At 37.5% G+C, this 17,816-nt stretch overlaps 1 long non-coding RNA gene across 4 annotated transcripts in view; it reads left to right on the top strand.

The window, feature by feature from the left end:
* Positions 1-17,816, top strand: part of LOC130156777 (uncharacterized) — a 520,457-nt gene that overhangs the window by 109,343 nt on the left and 393,298 nt on the right. The gene's annotated exons all lie outside the window — the stretch shown is intronic.

The following is a 17,816-nucleotide window of genomic DNA, read 5'->3' as shown; positions in this document are numbered from 1 at the left end:
CTAGTTGCTTTCCCACTGAGTTCAGAAGCCTCTGACTTTCCTCTCCCTGTTATTACTCACACTTTGCTACTTAGTTAATGTGCTGTGCTGTAACAATGTTACTAACTACAGAGTATGCCAGGTGTACTTTCCTTTTTGACAACAAAAGGCCAGATGACAAAACTGTTTTGTTTCTATGTGTTTTTCCCTGAAAACTTACTATAAAAAAATCAGTTTACTCTTGCCAAATTAACAGTTTAATATAGTAATTAGCAAGTTCTGCCAAAATATCAGTTCCGGCAAGGAATTGCATTTGGGAGCTCTTCTATTTTTTCCCTTAAGCACTGACCACAGAACTTAATTAACTTTCTTTTCCGTCATAAATTCCAATGCAGGCAATGACCACTGTGTCCTCCCCCACTCCTACATTCAGTTATGATAAATTGTCCCTTAGGCAGCCAATCTGGAGGCAGGTGCCTGTATGAATTTCAGGGGTTATACATACTGTACTGTCCATAGGGCTGATTAATAATGATCTTTCCACTGAACCCCCCTTTTTTATTCTGTGTTTATGCTTCAGTGAAATAGGGAGACATTTATGGTAGAATGAGAGGGTTCCTCCCCTCCCGATTATACTTCTCATTTAATCTGTTTTGGAATTGATTTGCATGTGCGTGCTGCAAGGTATCTGCATTTAACCCCTTGACCCACATGACCATTCCTGTGGTTTCTATTGTAAATATAACCTTTGCCCCTTTCCTTTTCCTCAGTAACTCCTATATTTGTAAAATTTGCATCAATATGTTTACTCTCCTTGCATTTCCCCTTCCCTTATTGTCAGTACTGCATTTCTAGTCAGCTCTAGCTGGACCGGTATTGCCCAAGAGTTTGTGTAAAGGGTCTTGTATTTAACTGGTAACTTTGCCTGCGAGGTTTTCATCCATAGAAATCAGTAAAAGTTCTGACCAATCTGAATGTTTCAGAAGACTCTTTCTAGGATTCAGTCTGTGTCTCAACACACACGTTTGTAAACAGTGTCATTAGACACATAGGAGCTAAAATTTAATCACAAAGCAATGGAACATAACCTATTACGTGTCTGTGGCAACATATAGATGCTGCAGTGGACGTTCTGCTGAATTTCCTGGCCTGCAATGTTCTTGCAAAGCACTGTGGTATTGTGCAGGTGCACTAGCCTGGGTTTAAACTAGGACAGAGTAACTCAGGACCAGCACTGCCATACAGTATTTACTTCTGGGTCTGGGTTTAGCTCACTGAAAAGTCTCCACGCCACACTCCTTTGAGGTAAGAGTATCTATCCATTGGATCAGACGTCTTTGCATCTGAAGTATAGACAAAGCCTAAGTTACTTTGGAAATGAAAAGTTGCTTTCTCCCCAGATCTGATCATTAGGTATTTCCCAAAACTTTAGTTCTTCTTTATATAGAAATCTTTCCAGGTCTCAGATAACCACTTCCCCTCCCCTCCACCCCCCCGCCCCTGTTTTTGAGCTCTGATTATTAAACTAGAACTATGAATTAAGGGTGGGAAGGATGACCTCAAATTAGAGAGAGAGAGAGAATTTTTTATCTTTCTTCTGCCTTAATATAACATTGTGGGGGGTTTTTTCTTTGGTGTTATTTAAGAATTCTGCTGATTCTGAGGAGACAATTTCATTGCACTGTTTGCAAAATTGCCCTTGTGTTTCCTTTATGGTGGCTACCTTTTGGTCCCCAAACTGTGTGTGAATACAGCAAATACGCAATTTTTGTTTGATGGAATTCCCCAGTGTCTTGTTGAATTTATTGTAGCTGATCACTGGGGAAAGGATTTTGGCTGTGATTGACTCCTGTTCTTTGTTTTTTTCCAGCACTAGCGAATTCTGTCTTTTCATTCAGTGTCAAGCATGCTGCAGACCTTACTGGTTTTGATACACTGCTCTATCACCATTTATTTTAATCTTTTTCCTTAATGTTTGGTCTTCAGGGCCTTTGCATATGTTAGTTCTGTCCATGAAATTATTATTTTCAAGTAATTTTCTTATCTTCATTTTTTTCAGACATTGCAAAATATTTATGTCCTGTTCAAGGCAGTTCTTTTTCTGTCAGCTGTTTTTTTCCTTCTCTGTTCCTACTACTTGCCTGCATGACAAAATACTCAGGAAGAATGACAGAAACGGCAATGTGAACCTCCATATAGTCTGTTCTTCTTGGTTCAAAACCAAAGCAATCATAATTAAATCAAGCTCAGGTGTCTTGTCACCAGATTGCCAATGAGTGTTTTAATTACTGACAGGTTCCAAAAGGGGAGGGGAAAAAAGCCTACTTGAAAGAATAAACCTTGTTACCTCCTACTGCTGTATGTGTCTTCGTCGTGTAAAGTTGTCTATTTGACTTGCCTCTTGAAAATATCCTCATGAAATTACTTGATAACTAGTGGAGGGTTAAACTGAAGTAAAATTAACTACAGCTTGTGATTCCTTTCGTTTTGCTGGCTAGAATGTCACTAATGAGAGGTAAGATGTTTAAACTCCTTGCATTTTTCACTTATTATACAGGTCTAACTACAGTTTGGTTATTATCCTGCATTCAAAATAAAAGCAGGACATAGAAAAAAGTAGATGTCATGCTGAGCCCAAACATCAACAAACAAAAAGCTTCTTCAGACTTAAAGGCTTCTCTCTGATGTTCAGATCAGCCCTTAAAAAAGCATAACAACAATTAATGCCAGGGGGGTTTCTGAGTTACTTTTGATAAGGACACTCCAAAGCAGGAAGAGTTATGGTAGGTGGTGTAGGTGCTGTTCCCTTGTTTAAAACAGTCATATTCACATGCCTTGGAAATGAAAATTAATCTTTCTCCATGGAGTAAGTTAGCTTGTTAAAAAAGATGCTGGATATTTTTAAGGTGCTTTATGATATTGTATCATAATGGCATAACAAGTGCAGTCTGTACGTAGGAAAGGTGCTTTCTGCTTGTTGAGGTTCTTTCTAAGGATGAAGGAACCTTATGATCTTTACTGACATTATTTATACTATATTAGAGTGGAGTAGTAATCACCAGTATTTTGTTAGCAACTTGCGCTTACAGCCTGAAAATCCTTACAACTATCAATAGCAATGAATTCAGTATGCGGTATAGTTTTAATTGCACGTAAAAGAACCTATTTGCTTTTACCACTTGAAAAGCCAAGGACTAATTATTTCCATTTGGGTATTATAGTAGCAAGTTTTGGCTTTTGCCTCAGGTAGAAAAGAGAGTTTTATTTATCTTTTTTTAGTGCCTGGTGCTTTTACTGATTGCAGAATTTGAAATGCAAGAAGGAGGTTCCAGTTACTTTCACTGTAGCTGTCTGTGATTGGACTGGCTGTGAACCCACTTCTAAGAGAAACTGCTATGGTCTGTGTTACTAGCTACATTGCGTGTACTACTGGCAGCACTAATACAAACTTGGCTATGCCTCTATTTGTGTTATTAATGTTTAGATAGATCAAAATGCATTCCAGACTGAGTATGTACTTTTCATTTATATACTCCCTCTGTTTATAGGGAGAGCTGGGCAATGAGCTGCACCTTCCCACCATATTCTTACTTGAGTGTCCTTGTTCAGATACTTTTTCTCCTAGCAATTTGTTTTTCTGCTGCAGAATATCTTTAGATGAGGATACAATGTCATTGTTAGGAACTAAAGTAGCAGGGAACTTGGTTGTTGTAATTCAGAGTAAAATTTGTTCCAGCAAGTCCTAAATTATCTAAAATGCTAACGTGTGAGTTTTTAATGAGATGTTTTTTTGTTAAAACATACCTTGAAATGTGAATCCAATAGTGAAATCTTTAGTGTGTTGGGTCCAAAGCTTTTTAGATCATAAGATCTTTAAAAAGCAGCACAACCTATAGTTTTATGTGAGGCCTAGGTTACCTGTTGTTCAGTACATTACGTGGGGAGTTGATGAAAGCTGCTACGTGTAAGAGCTGTCGTTCATTTAGGATCAACATAAGAAGCCATTAAAGTGCTATGTAGGAAGACAGCTGAGACACCATTGAAAGTCTAAGCTAAGGCTAGACCATACAGGAACTGAGCTATGTGCAGGAAGGAGTTTATTGTGGACCAGGCACAAGGCCAAAAAATTGGGAAATTCATCCTTGTGGGGCAGGAGGAAGAGGACATTTGAGTGCTATGGATGCAGGAAAGAGCAAACAGAGCCAGTGTGGCGGAGGCAGAGGGAGGATGGGCAGGAAAATGAAGATACTTCTAACATGATGCTGAAAGAAAGCTCGAAGGGAACAACCCTTCAGCATAGGTTAGAAAAAAGCAGCATACTACACTGAGCAAATGCTGTTTCCCCACTGTGTTCATGGGAACAGGACATACATATTTTTGAAAATAAACAGCTTTACATCAAAGAAATACCTGACTCTGTCATCAACTTCTCCATGTAAAAGGGAAAAGAATACATAACACGCTGAATGTTTGCAACTGCTCTGATCAAAACATAGCATTATTTATCTCTCTCTGCTTTTTCTAAAGAACATGGGAGGCTGTTGAAGCTACCTGCTGAGGGCCTTATGGCAAAATTTTTAAGGTATTTAAGCTCCTGAAGGTGTAGAGGCACCTAGTGGAGTTTTTAAAAACACCCAGGATCCTAACTGTCGTCACAGACAATGGCAATTAGATGCCCAGGTGTTTTAGAGATCCAATTAAAGGGCCTCTAGGTCTTTTGGTGCTTTGGAAAGGATGCACCCTTGTCCTTGATCTGAGCTGCTTTTGACTGTGGACATTTTATGGCTTGTCTCTAGTGCTGACAAATATATTGGTCTGTTCTCTCTATTGCATATTAATTCCAGGTGACAATAGAAACAGGCCACATATTTTGAAAAAAAAACAAACAGGGCTTTAAGTGGTAGCTCAACTCTTGAATGACTTCTTAGTTTCCACAGTTCTCGGGGGTCTTGATGATAGAAACAAATAAAAACATCCACTCAGCTTCATGCGTGTTGTGATGCAGGGTACTTGGGAATGACATACACTAGTCAGGAGTCAAATCTGAGTAGTGAGGTCTTTAGCAAGGAGCATCAATAATCTAAATGTAAACTGTTTCTCAGTGTACTAAAACCCTGCCATTATTAACATAATCAACATGTCAGTGTTCTCTCTGAAATGTTTATTAGATGCCGTTCTTCTCACTTTCCAAAACTCTTCATTTTGCGCAGAAGCCACTATAGGTTGCATGAGTTGGGTTTGGCATTTTCATTTTCTGTATGCAGCCACATCTTAGCTATGTATTAAGACCACTTAAAAATGGCAATTTATTCTGAGGATAAATGCACAGTATTATACCCAGGTAGAATCTATGGGATGCATATCTTAAAATGATTCGTATATCTTACCCCAGACATACTGTAAGAGTAAGTAATACTCAGTATTCAGAACAAGACAGAAATAGTACAATCTGGCCATGAGTGAATGAAAGCTCATCATCTTTTCAGGAATTCTTGTGTGTTGGCTTGCTCACTGAAGGAGGTAGGTGTCATCATTGTTACTTTTAACTGGAAGAATGCAGAATATTCTGTTGTCTCCTAAAATCCTTTTGTAAGACCTGCTTTCTGCATATCTGTGGCATCTTAGTAATTCTGAACATGAAAAAATCGTGAAGTTATTTTCTGTGTTAATTTCAGTAGCTGCTGTTTGCCATTTTGATTATATTGCCAAATTTTGAAGGTCACCCTATTCTTAGCAGTCCCATCAGAACAAAGTGCTAATGCTGACTTTTTCTCCAACAACGCAGAGCTTTAACTTGCACACAAGAGGAGTTCATCAAAACTTTATCCTCCACTGAGTATTATTGCATTCGTAAAGATAATATTAATATACAGTTCTAATGCTCCATGGATCATTATCTGGCAGTGGACCAATAACTGGGTATAAAACATTAACAGCTAAAAAGGAATACTGATTCCTTTGGGCTTATAATTGTTGTTCATTACAAATCGCTACCAAAATAGGTCTGAGCTGATTCATAGAGAATTAAGTAGATTTGGTTTAGTAATGTTTTCAGGTTTCTGAATAAATTATGAATGCATCTTGACTGTTAGAAGGAGCCACTGACATTATGAAATGGTAATGAACAGATCCGCAAGAGAAAAACAGGCTCAGCTGATCATCCTGTTCAAAACCTATTAGGTCTGATGAAATGAGAAGATTTTTTCCTTCCATGTATAGATGTGCAACAAGTCATAAGTTGTGGACTTCAATAATATATTTTCTTCACAAGCAATAACACAGCAATTAGGAAGTGCTCACTGAGGTAGAAATAATGGTGACTGCTGTGCAGATTAGCTTTGCTAAAGGGAGCTCTCAGACATACAGTAAAACACCATATTCCAGGTTCCTGTTGGTGTGTAATTTCTACTTTATTTACTTATCATCTCAGTTAAAGAGGACTCCTGGCAGTAATGAGGCTACATAAATGCACGTATAATACTATAAGATGTTACAAATTATATAAAAGATAAATCTAATGATTACCTATTATAATGACAGTGCAATCACTTGGGAAATTGTACAGTTCTGAGAAGCCCGTGGCTGGCAAAAATGCCACTGCACAGTGTATTTGTTATTTCTGAGCTTTTGCTTCTGCATGATTGTGGGTAAGAGATGTGTAATTCACTTGGAAGGGAGCTGCTAAACACAATGGCTCACAAATCTTTATCTAGTACAGCAATACTTAGAAGTAATGTGGTAAGTATGAAAATAAGAGTCCTGAAAACTTGGAGGGGGTTTCTTGCTGGAAATTCCAAGTAAGTGTTACTACTGTGGTAAAAATGAGGATAACATGAGTGCCAAAATGAATCTCTCTTACTGTAACTGCCTTAAAAATAAACATGCAAAAAATGACACATACTGCAAGTTCCATCACAAGAAGGTATGTTCAAGTCCATCGCTGCTAACTCAGGGAAATGGATATTAGTATCTCTGAGCCCCAGCAGAGTTTCAATCTTTAAAATCTGCAAGGACTCTGACTCTGATGCCTCTGATGTAGAACATTAAAAAAAAGTCAAACAGAATTTAGTCTTAGATTAAACATAGAACATTTAGAATATATGCTTACAGTAAAACATTTGTAAAATAGCAAATGTTAATTAAAATAAATTATAATTAAAAAACACTTCAGAAGTGTCAAGGTTTTTTTATCTTTCCTTTTATGCTGGATGATAGTGCCTGAATCCTACCCCCTCCTCCTGTGACGACGTTTACAGGATTATATATGTAATGTTAGATGCAAAGGCAATATAGGGATCTGTTACACAGAATGGTATGAAGATATTAGAGGCATTCTGTGCTGAGTAAGTTATGATATTTGGGTAAGTGAAATATGTGAAAGAGAGCCAAAACTAAGATTTTAATAAACAAGTGTCTGAAGTTAAGCTGTTAAATGTTCTCTAAGAGCTGAGCACTTAGTATTTAAAATCTAGGTGCTTACTAATTTAAGAAACTAAACTTGAATTTACTAACTGTAGCTATGTTGTGTTGTGAAATACTGGCTTTGAAGAAGACATAATGATTTGTGGGTGGTTTTTTTTATTATTTGGGGTTTTTTAAGAGAGAACAAAGAGGGTATCAGCTCTTCCAGTATTGGTAGATTGTAGTAAGGTGTAGACTAGAAGTGAGTCTAGACTCCATGGACATTTTGGGTGAGCCCTAAAAATGAATGGCAGGGAGAGTGGAGATGGTGTATTCATGGTCTCCGCTTTATGTGGTAATGCTGCAGCGATTGAAACTGGAGCTGCAATGGAAGGGTGCCAGCAGGACAGCACTCTTGTAGTCTGTCAAAAAAAATACTTGATTTTTATGGCTGGTATGTTACAGACTTGCAGAAACATTTGATAGAAAAGGAAGGGAGAGAAAGTCAATGACAACACAAACATTATGACAAATGACAGGGACTAGCCTCCCGGAGCTGAAGAAGGAGGTGGATAAGACACATTTGTATTTGAGGATACTCTGTTTATCCAGGGAAGATATTTACATCTCCAAGATATTTGTCTGACAATGAGTTCCTTTCTACCATCCTTGTCCACCTCTGGAAGGTCTAGATCAGGGGTAGATTTTTTCCTTCTCTTTTTTTTTTCCCCCCTCCATGAATACTTCTACAATGAAGGGCACAAAAATAGAGCCCTTTATGGAGATACCTAGAAACAGCTGCAGTCTCTCAAAAAGGAAATTTCTGGAGAGGAAATGAAGGCACTAATTAACAGGTGGCAATGCTCATAAGGGAAGAATTGTTAAGGTAATAAGCAATTGAGTAAAACTGTCAAAATTTTGTCTGATAAAGGCCTCTATATTCATTTACTTTGCAGAAGTATATGTATTGTTAAAAGGTATGACCCGAGTTGTTAGGTCTTGCACTATATTTGCATGTTTGACTCCCAGAGAAGACTGAAATGGCATATTCTTGCTCTCATTTACCAATCCCAGTACTTTGAGATTTGCTTCAAACTGGTGAAAAGTCATCAAGAGAAAGATGAACAACTGATACGGCTGTGTCAGCCTGTTTTCCTCAGAAGCCTCCGTTTCTGTTTGCATGGCATACATTTATGAGTGAAATGCCCACTTAAAAAGCTCTTTCTTTTGGCCAGGATTTATTTACTGCTTTAAAAAAATGCAGGAACCCCATCTTCATTAACAAGTCACTTTTGTAGAACCTTTAGTGTCTCCACAAGATGATATCAATGTCACAGTGACCCAATTTTTACATGGCAGCCAGAAACTCTTCCAGCAGCTCTTGGTAAGTGATAATGTCTTAAACTAAAAGGTGTAGAAGATCCCCTGGTTGTTTCCCTGCAGTGACAGTCGTGTGATTGCCAGCTCCTGGCTGAAGCAAAGAAGATGCTGTCCTCACTTCCACACCAAGTCTTGCCTGGTTTGTGAGGTATAAACTAATTCCCCTTCATGTGTATATATCTGGTGGTGTGGAACTATACTATCAAGAAATGTATGTCTTCAATAAGGCATGACAACTTATCAGCACTATAAACTACAGATTATACCAGTGTACTGTGCCTGACTCAATCTCCCTGTGTTAAATCATGTCAGGATCTGATACTCACTGTTCCATAAAAAAGAATAGAGGGAGCCAAAATATCAGTGCACATAGGTATATGCGTGTATATAGCAAAAAATTATAAGTCATTTAGAGACTCTAACAATCCCTGCCCAATCCCCTGGGAATAAGTTTTTGCCTGGTTAGTATTCCAAGGGAAATGATAGAAGGCCAGTCACCTGGGACATTTGCAGCTAGACCAGACAAAGCACCTCAGCATTTTAGAGTAAGAAGCACTCCTGCCCTGGCAGAGGAATGTTATTAATGACCATTAAGTCTTGTGCATCTATAAGATAAATTCTGCTCAACACAGATATGCCTGAGTTTGTAAAATCGCTGTTCTCATTTTACAGTGTCCCTTGTTATTATTTTTCAAGATCAAAGCCATGAGATGCAAGAGGCAAGAAATACATAAGTATAAGTAGTCCTTTTTATAAAAGTTTAGGAATTAGAAATCTCACATTATATAAATCATGTGGCTTAATTATTGCCTTTAAATGTTATGTTACAGTTATGTTTACATTAATTCTTAATAGGTCTGATTTTTTTTCTTTCTGAAAACATAATTGGAAACAATATTTTTCCTCATTCTAATTAAAATATTTTAATAAATGTTTATTTAGATACTATGTCATGGAAGGTTGCAGCCTTGGCTGCCTAATGTAATGTAAAAATCAATTAGATACAGAAAAATATCTAGTTTTAATTTACAAAGACTAGATATCTGCCTGATCGCTGCTGGGTAGCAATATCCATAATGTTTTATATATTAAAATAGTAATGATTATTATTAATCATGGACGTGCTATAGTATTTACCTATTCATATATTCAAAGGTAATCTGTTTCCTTGAATGCAGCTTTTGAGTTGCCGTATTGTATCATTCCTTTACCACAGTGTCTTCTACAGTGGTTTGAAAGCAATTTCTAACATGCATCATATTCTTGAGGTTTATTTGTCTCATGCAGAGATCTGCATGCAAACATTGCTGCATATGTAAGCCTTGCAACTAATTGCATGCAAAACAATGCAAAGATTTGAACACTGTACAGCAATTAATAATATCTCTGCTAGTGTAAGTATGTTTCCTTCTCCCCACACTCTCTTCCTCCGTTGTGCGCCCCCCCCCCCCCCCCCCAACCATAAATCATTTCCAACCTGTCAGAATGGATCTGTGCTGGCAAAGAAACAAGGGTAATGTTTCAATTTTCTCCATCTGGTAAGATATTTTCTGTTAGTTTTTCTCCCTCTCTGTAGTTATTGAATTTACTTGAAAAAATATGTATTGTAGACTAATAAGATTCCCTGAAATAGAGTGGAGGAAGCATGACCTGTCTCCCGCTAAATCTGAGTTTGTGTGAGATAGGGTAAATTCTCTCATGTTAATATTATGAAGAGGTGTAGCTGAGGACCAGACTGCCTTCTTGCACCTCCAGAGCAAAGGGAAGGATGCCGATATACTGGCAGAGAGGCTAGGATTGTGGCTATAGATCTGTGAGTCATTGTACTCTAAGCACATCATTCCATTCTTCTCTGTGTACAAAGTCAAGTAAAAATTAATTATAAGAAAATGCTTCTTTCTTTTCCTAAATATCAGTCATTCCAGCATCTTTTGCATCTATGTCCTTTTTGTGGCTTAAACTGCAAGCTTAGTGGGTTACTGGATTTTTTTTTCTTCATTTATGTTAAATATATTATTAATTACTTTTAAAAAATAATTCTGCATGGGAAAAACCAATATCCTCTCTGAGTACCAGATCCTGTGTTCATGACAACCCTTGTGAACAGTTCTCTGTATTGCTGTGGGAGTCTCCATTACAAACTGGCTCACAACCAATGTAAGGTTTTTTGTTATAGCCATTAAAAATAAAACTTAAGTTTACTTACTTGCACAGAGAGAAATTTTTGGTCCTTCTGAAGTAACCACATCCTTTACTTGTAGGATCCGTAGACAATAAGAAATATCTGGATGTACAAAATAGTAAATCCTTTTTGAATAGTTCAAAGCCCCAGATCTTGAAGCATAGCATCCCTTGGGGGAGAGGTACAGCAGGCATGGGTTACAAAGATGGACTTGGCAATGAAGCTCTCTTCAGTGCTACTACTCCAACTCTGGGTGAGAAACACTCTTCTGGGGAGCTGATTCATGTCCTAAGTGGGAGAGTTCCTCCCTCTTCTTGCCCTTGCTTGTTCCTTACTTTATACGGTCCAGCATTTATCTGAGGATTTTAGCCAATTTGTACTACTTGTGAAATCCAAGTGTTCGGAATTGAGTTGAAATTAAGAAATTATATTAAAACTATGATGTACTTTAACACCTCTGTCTGTTTGTTTTAAATTTACCTTTGGGTGTTTCTAGCCCTTTTGAGTACATTCAGTTCATATTTCCACGTTTTACTTCATGTTTGAGAAATCTAGACACTTTTTTAATGGAAGCTCAGATTCACATTTATTCATATGATTTCAGCAGTCAGGGCTTTAAGAAAAATAGCAAATATCACAAGATTCATAGGAAGATAATGAGAGTTGGCAACACTATCAATTTCCTCTGAGCATACTTCTATTATAGTTAGGTTATTGGACAGAGTTATTTGTTATTGCAAGGTTTCCTCTATATGGAAAGAACAGAGAGCCTTGGTCTGAAAGAGAACAAAACCCAAGAAGAAGCAGACTTAAATTCTCTGTGAAAGAGCAGAGAGACAGTGTGCATGTGCATGCATGCCTCTGTCTCCGTGGATAGCCAGCACTGAACACTGAAAACAAAATGCTGTTTGACTTAACAAGTAGGGAGAGTACTTAGAAATGTAGAGGCACAAAAATGTCCATGCAATTTCACAGCTAAATACACCACAATTATAATCTAATGCAATAACAATTTTAAGGGTCATTTCATAGTAAGAGATGAGATACCTTTTGAGTGGTAGAAAGCTCCCACCCAGCCATCACCTAAACAATAGTTACGGTTCCCTGGGAAGGGAAACATTTGGATGAAATTGCTGATACAGGGACAAAATACTTTTTCAAGTGTTTCAGTGGTGTACCTGAAGTTCTTAGAAGGCAAGGGAGACTAATATCACACATCTCCATACACACCTGGAGTCTCAAACTCAACATCCCTATCAAAAGGAAGTTAGTGGTTTTTTAGTTGTGTGTTTGATATCTATTTTTTTCCTATTTATTATTGCTGTTGGTTTTGTTTAGACTTTACAGCTCCACAGTGCACTGTGCACAATGTTCTCTGTGTCTGGAAGGAAACCACGCATGTCCCAGGACATGAAGTTATAAAACTATTGATAAATAAAAGGGTAACTTTACTTTTTAATGATACCGAGGCATATATACATATGGCAAATAGTGTACCATACTTAAGACATGAAAACTCTGGGTAAGGTCCTAACTAAAGACAGAAGTAATGGAAAAACTCCTTTTATCCTGTAACTTCAGTCTCAGCATTTTCCATTTTATGTGTTTGCAAAGTCTGTGTAAGTGTTATTTGTGATGATGTTCATTTCAGCCCCTTGGGTTGCTCTGTGGTCCAGCAGTGACTGGGAGCACTTCAGAGACAACACACTTTCAGGTGTCACATTACAGCATCTCCTCTGGCTGATGAAAGAGAAGTATTAATAAACTCCAAAAAAGCCTCATATCCAGTACTTTCAGCACTACAATGCTGTTCATTAACATGTTTGTAAGCATCAATAGATGCCTCCAAAAGAGACCAAAAGCAGCCAAGATAGAGCTCCTTCTTCCAAACATAAGCAGTGGTATAGAAATATTAGGTTTGAAAGGAGAGTTCCATTCTGTTTCATGGGTCTTTCAAAACAACGATGTAAGTCGTCATTATTAAATCAAAAAGACACGCTCTGTGTCTGCCAGCCTTTATGTCTGCCAATCAGATTTCTGGAATACTGTGTTTTCCCTTATAAAGCTAAATTGTGGTATGATGGGTTGAGAAAGGCAGAAAAGAGGAGAAAAAAAATCGTTCAACTGATCAAAATATAAATCAGGAATTGTTAAAAAACGTTCATGAAGTATTTCAACAAATTTTCAAAGTTCTCTTTTGTTCTGCTGAGCTACAGCTCTCATTTTCTGTTTACCCAAAGTATGTATTTATTTTTATTTAATATTACATCTTCCTCAGAGAATTTTAACTGACTTTTCAAAAGGCAAAACAAAGTAGAAAGGGGGCAGTTGTTAGAAATGTCGTATAAAACTGTGTGTGCATGTAAAAAAAAAAAAAAAAAAAAAGGCAAACCGTGCTGAAATTTATGTCAGTTTAAAATACTAAGGAATTACAAGCAAGTCATTGCATTACTTTAAAAAGAGGTCTTCCAAGGCAATAAAAAGCAGGGATTTGCTTATCAGGATTGTAACTACTTGCCTTTGGAAATGCATGATCCCAATGGAAGTACCTGAGATTTACAAGGTAGCTGTATATATGTAGTGTGATGTATATTGTGTTTGCTCAAGAAAAGCATTGTAAGAGCCAGCTACTTGAGTTGTTGGTTCATCTGTGGTGCTTGGGACATAAGTAGGTCCTAACGCTGTTCTTTTCAAATGGGTCTTTGTTAGATGTTTCACACCATAGAAGTCAATGAGACCGAAACATATGTTAACTTGGGCCTGTACCTGGTTTTGGACTTCGTAGTGTTTGCCTGAAGCATTTATGAAGGCAAGATCCCGGATTCTTGCTTTTTTAGAAAGTTATTTAGACTGTAATATTGCAGTTGGAGTAAGTACTTACTAAACATTATCATTCCTAGCCAGTTTTATTCTTCATCTACTGTTCAGTGAGATAATTCTAAATTCCCAGGCAGATGTACAAACCCCAAAGCGAAACACTGGCATGCCTGTGAAGGAGTGACAACAGAGTGTTTGGGTCAGGGCACTATTCAAAATACGTTGGTTTCTGAATGCTCCAGAAATGCAGAAACACAGCTGCGAAATTCAGGATCAAATTATAATCCCAGCTTTGCTATCGCTGCCAAAAAGGGAAGTTGCCTTCACCTTCCCAGGCTTCCTCCTAGTTATGAAGTCCTGCCCCCTCCTTGCACAGGCTCTGGCGCCTGGAAAACTCTGCTAGACTTGATTTCGTAGCCTGATTCTATTCTATCCGCTTTGCTTGCTGGGTCAGCTTTCCACTGTTTCACATAGCTGAAAGAGCTCAGGTCCAGGAAGCGCCAGAGGCAGGAGACAGAAGTGCGTGGTGAGGAGCACACAGTTGTGAGCAGATGGCAAAGTTGAGCTTTTCCTTTTTCAACAGCAGTAACCAGTGGGATCAGCTCACCCTGTAACATGTGGCGTCACTGAAAGTGGCAGGTTCACCTTTGACAACATCTAGTTGCAGCAGCTTTGTTTCTAATGTACTTACAACTGATGCAGATATGATTACTTTTCCCAACATATATTATCACATTGGAGATTGATGTCTGATCTAATGAAGGGGGATAGTAAAGTTACTTGGTGTTATCTGTGATCAAGAATGAGAATGCTCGTATTTTTTCCCAGGTGCTTTTTTGAACAGGCTGATTTCTGACATCTTTTAATTGTTTTCCTCTTTTATGAGTGCTAATGATCAACCAAATAACCACGTGGCCAAAAAAGCACATTTTGTAAAAAAACTTCTGAAAATGCTAGTGTTAAAGTAAATGGTAAATTTCATTTTTAGGAACTGGACCTTAGCCTTATGCTCTGTTGTTCTGAGGTGGGCAAGGTTATCTAGTTACTCCACTGCACAAATCCCTTGTTTAACATATTTCGGTCTGAAGTACATTTCAATAATCAGACTGTAGACATCTCTAGATAGGTTTATAATACAAAAGCTGATGGAAGGAACTCTACTAACGATACAGTTACAAGAAAGTGCCGGAAAACCACACTAGATCTAATTATGCTCTGAAAAAGTAGTTTTATTTATAGTTTTGTTTTGTGCCTTTAGTGTTGGTAGCACATCTTGGAACTATGCACAGACTACTCAGAATTTAACTTACTCAGTCAAAAGCCAGGCCAGTGTTGTTTATTGTGAGGATTATACTCATGCTTACTGAAGAATTCACTAGCACCGAGTTTCTAATTATAGTTTTTATCCATGCAGTGAGATGTTTTTCATATTGCCTTCTGACCACTGCCCAGCTGGAAATCATTTCAAGTTTCATAGGCTTTCAGTAGTGAAGACTAAGAATTTTTTAAGATGTGTGCATGTTTAGTACATTTGCACAGCTCTTATCATTACATTAGAGTATTCACTAGGAATATATTGTACATTTCTTATTTCCTGAGGGAGTTAATGATTCGTGGGATTTTGTCCTGTAGCACTTACTGTCTGGCCCAGCGGTGACCTTCAGCATCATACATGAAAACAAGATCTATGGTACAGAAAGTCATTTAGGTAGGATAAAGCAAACGCCAGAACTCTCCACAGTAGAGTTACAATTCTGGGGAGTAGGACAGCTCGTATAAACAAACACCTAGCTTGCTTTGGCTGCAGTTCTGGCTAGGTCAGAAGAGAAGAACAGAAGCAAATTTCTTTAGTGCTTTTTTCAGCTTTAATCAGAGGTTCATTTGCCATGCTGCTAGGCTTGGGGAGGAGGGCCAGGCACATGCTTCATCCAGGTATATCAGAATGACCCTTTTCTGTGGTGTAGCCATGTAAACAAAACTGGTTTGCTACTTCTTAAATTATACACTTTTTTTATTGCAGAATATGCAGAATATAAGATGATAAATTCAGCTGCCAGCTCTTTGTCGATAAAAGGGTTGGAATATTCTTATTCATAGTAAGGACATTTTTTTTTATTTTCATTACGCTCCCTGCCAATTTTTGCCATAAGATAATGTGAAATCTGCTGTGTGTGGGGTTTCTGTAAACAAAACAGGGCTTAGTTTCAGGAACTCTCAATAAACAACTATTACACTTTTCAACAAGATGTTTTACACTTTAGAAAAGTTTGACACTTACATTTCCCGGCTGCCTGCTTTCATTGTTGCTCTTAAAGTTCTGCTTTAATTTCTCTGTCGTGTTTTTGGACATTTTGATAGTTTCTAATTTTAACTTCTTGGGTGAGATTTAAATAGTAATATTTTCTTATTTTCTATAACTGTTCATTGTATGTGTGTAGATATAATTTTATTTTGCTATATGTTGGACTGGCGATACTCCGTTATTTTATTGCTGTGCAAATTCAGGTTCCTGCCGGATTTTCCTTCCTAGTCTCCCAGTGTTTTTCACAGACAAAGTTCTCCTCATCAGTGGAAGCTGATTGACCCAAGGGCCTAAAAACTTTATTTTACCTATTAAAAAAAATACCAGAAGAATGCAGCACAGTTAATATGGTGATTTGTCTTTGCGATTCATTTCAATACCTCTCTTATCTGTGGTAGCACTTAGTGCGTGTGTTAATGTAGTACATTTAAACATCAGCAGATGGGGCCCTTGTTTCCTTTGAAGAATGGTTTGTCTTTGAATTTTATTTTTTTAATGTCTGTGGCAAGAATGAATTTTTCTTGTTCTAACACATTAAATTAATGTAGTCTTTGTAGCAGATAGGGATCTAAACGCAGATCAGAACGCCTGAACTTTAGCGGGAAGTGAATGTTTCCAAATCTAACTGGAGATCTAATTTTCATGGCTGGCCCTTATTTCTGTAACTGACTGAACAAAAACCTCAGCTTTGAACACCTCAGAAATTTTCTGGGGTTTGGAAACCAGCTGTCTGCCTTGTGGTTGAATCCATCTTTCTACTGTATTTCATAAATCTTTCTATAGGTAAAAGAATAAAGCAAATTTTTATGTCTTCTACAGAATAGGCAGCGCTTTTCAAAGTTATTTGCAAAATGCAGTTTCCTTTTTCCCAAGGTGAAGTAACATAAAGGCTGTATAAAAGTGAAGAAAAAGGCATTGTAGAAGCAAAGCAGAAATCAGTGTAGAGACTAATGCCTTCTTTTAAGTGTTGCATCTAGAGGAAAAGCATAGGAACATGCAGCTAGAGGTAGCATATGTTTTAACTCAATTTCCTTGCTTTTGAAAGACTTGAGTTGTAAGTGGAAGGGGCTGAATACTTGAATATGGTCATTTTTTTTCTAAGCTTGGTTGTCACCTTAACTGATTCTGTTAGAGCTAAAATACATGCTTTTTATTTGGGAATAAAAAAATGTGTGGAAGGCAAAGCAATATACTCCGATGCCTTAACCAATCTTATGAATGTATTACAAATTTAAACTTGTATTTTGCAAATGGGTGTCTCATAGTTTGGAATGACTTTATCAGAGTTGTTAATCTTTCTGATCTAAATAAGAACCTTATTTGAATGTGGCTATAAGGTGCATTTTTAACATAATGTGTCGTAGAGGGCCAATCTTTCGTATTATTAACTTGAAACACCAAAATTGCTCCTTCTGTGCCATTCTGATCTGTCATGTCGGAATGACTGCTGCTTGCTTATGCGAACTTCTTCATGTGGTACACTTGTGTACTAACTTACAGACAGCAGGTTTGTTATTTGGGGGAAAAAGCAGAATACCTAATAAGTTTTAAAATTCAGCATGTCAAGAAAACAAGCCATGTTTGAAAGAGGAGTACACAATTTGCATTTGTTGGATATTGTACCTCTACCCAAGGGTTGATACTAAGGGTTAAAGTAATGCTGTTTTAAAACTGAAAATTACATAACATGGTTTCTAGGTAAAGCATGTCAATTTGGTACATCAGTTATTGTTGTTTATACATCAAAAATTACAG

This window comes from Falco biarmicus, chromosome 11, assembly GCF_023638135.1.
Source record: "Falco biarmicus isolate bFalBia1 chromosome 11, bFalBia1.pri, whole genome shotgun sequence".
NCBI lineage: Eukaryota > Metazoa > Chordata > Aves > Falconiformes > Falconidae > Falco > Falco biarmicus.
This window is presented reverse-complemented; position numbering and strand designations above follow the sequence as displayed.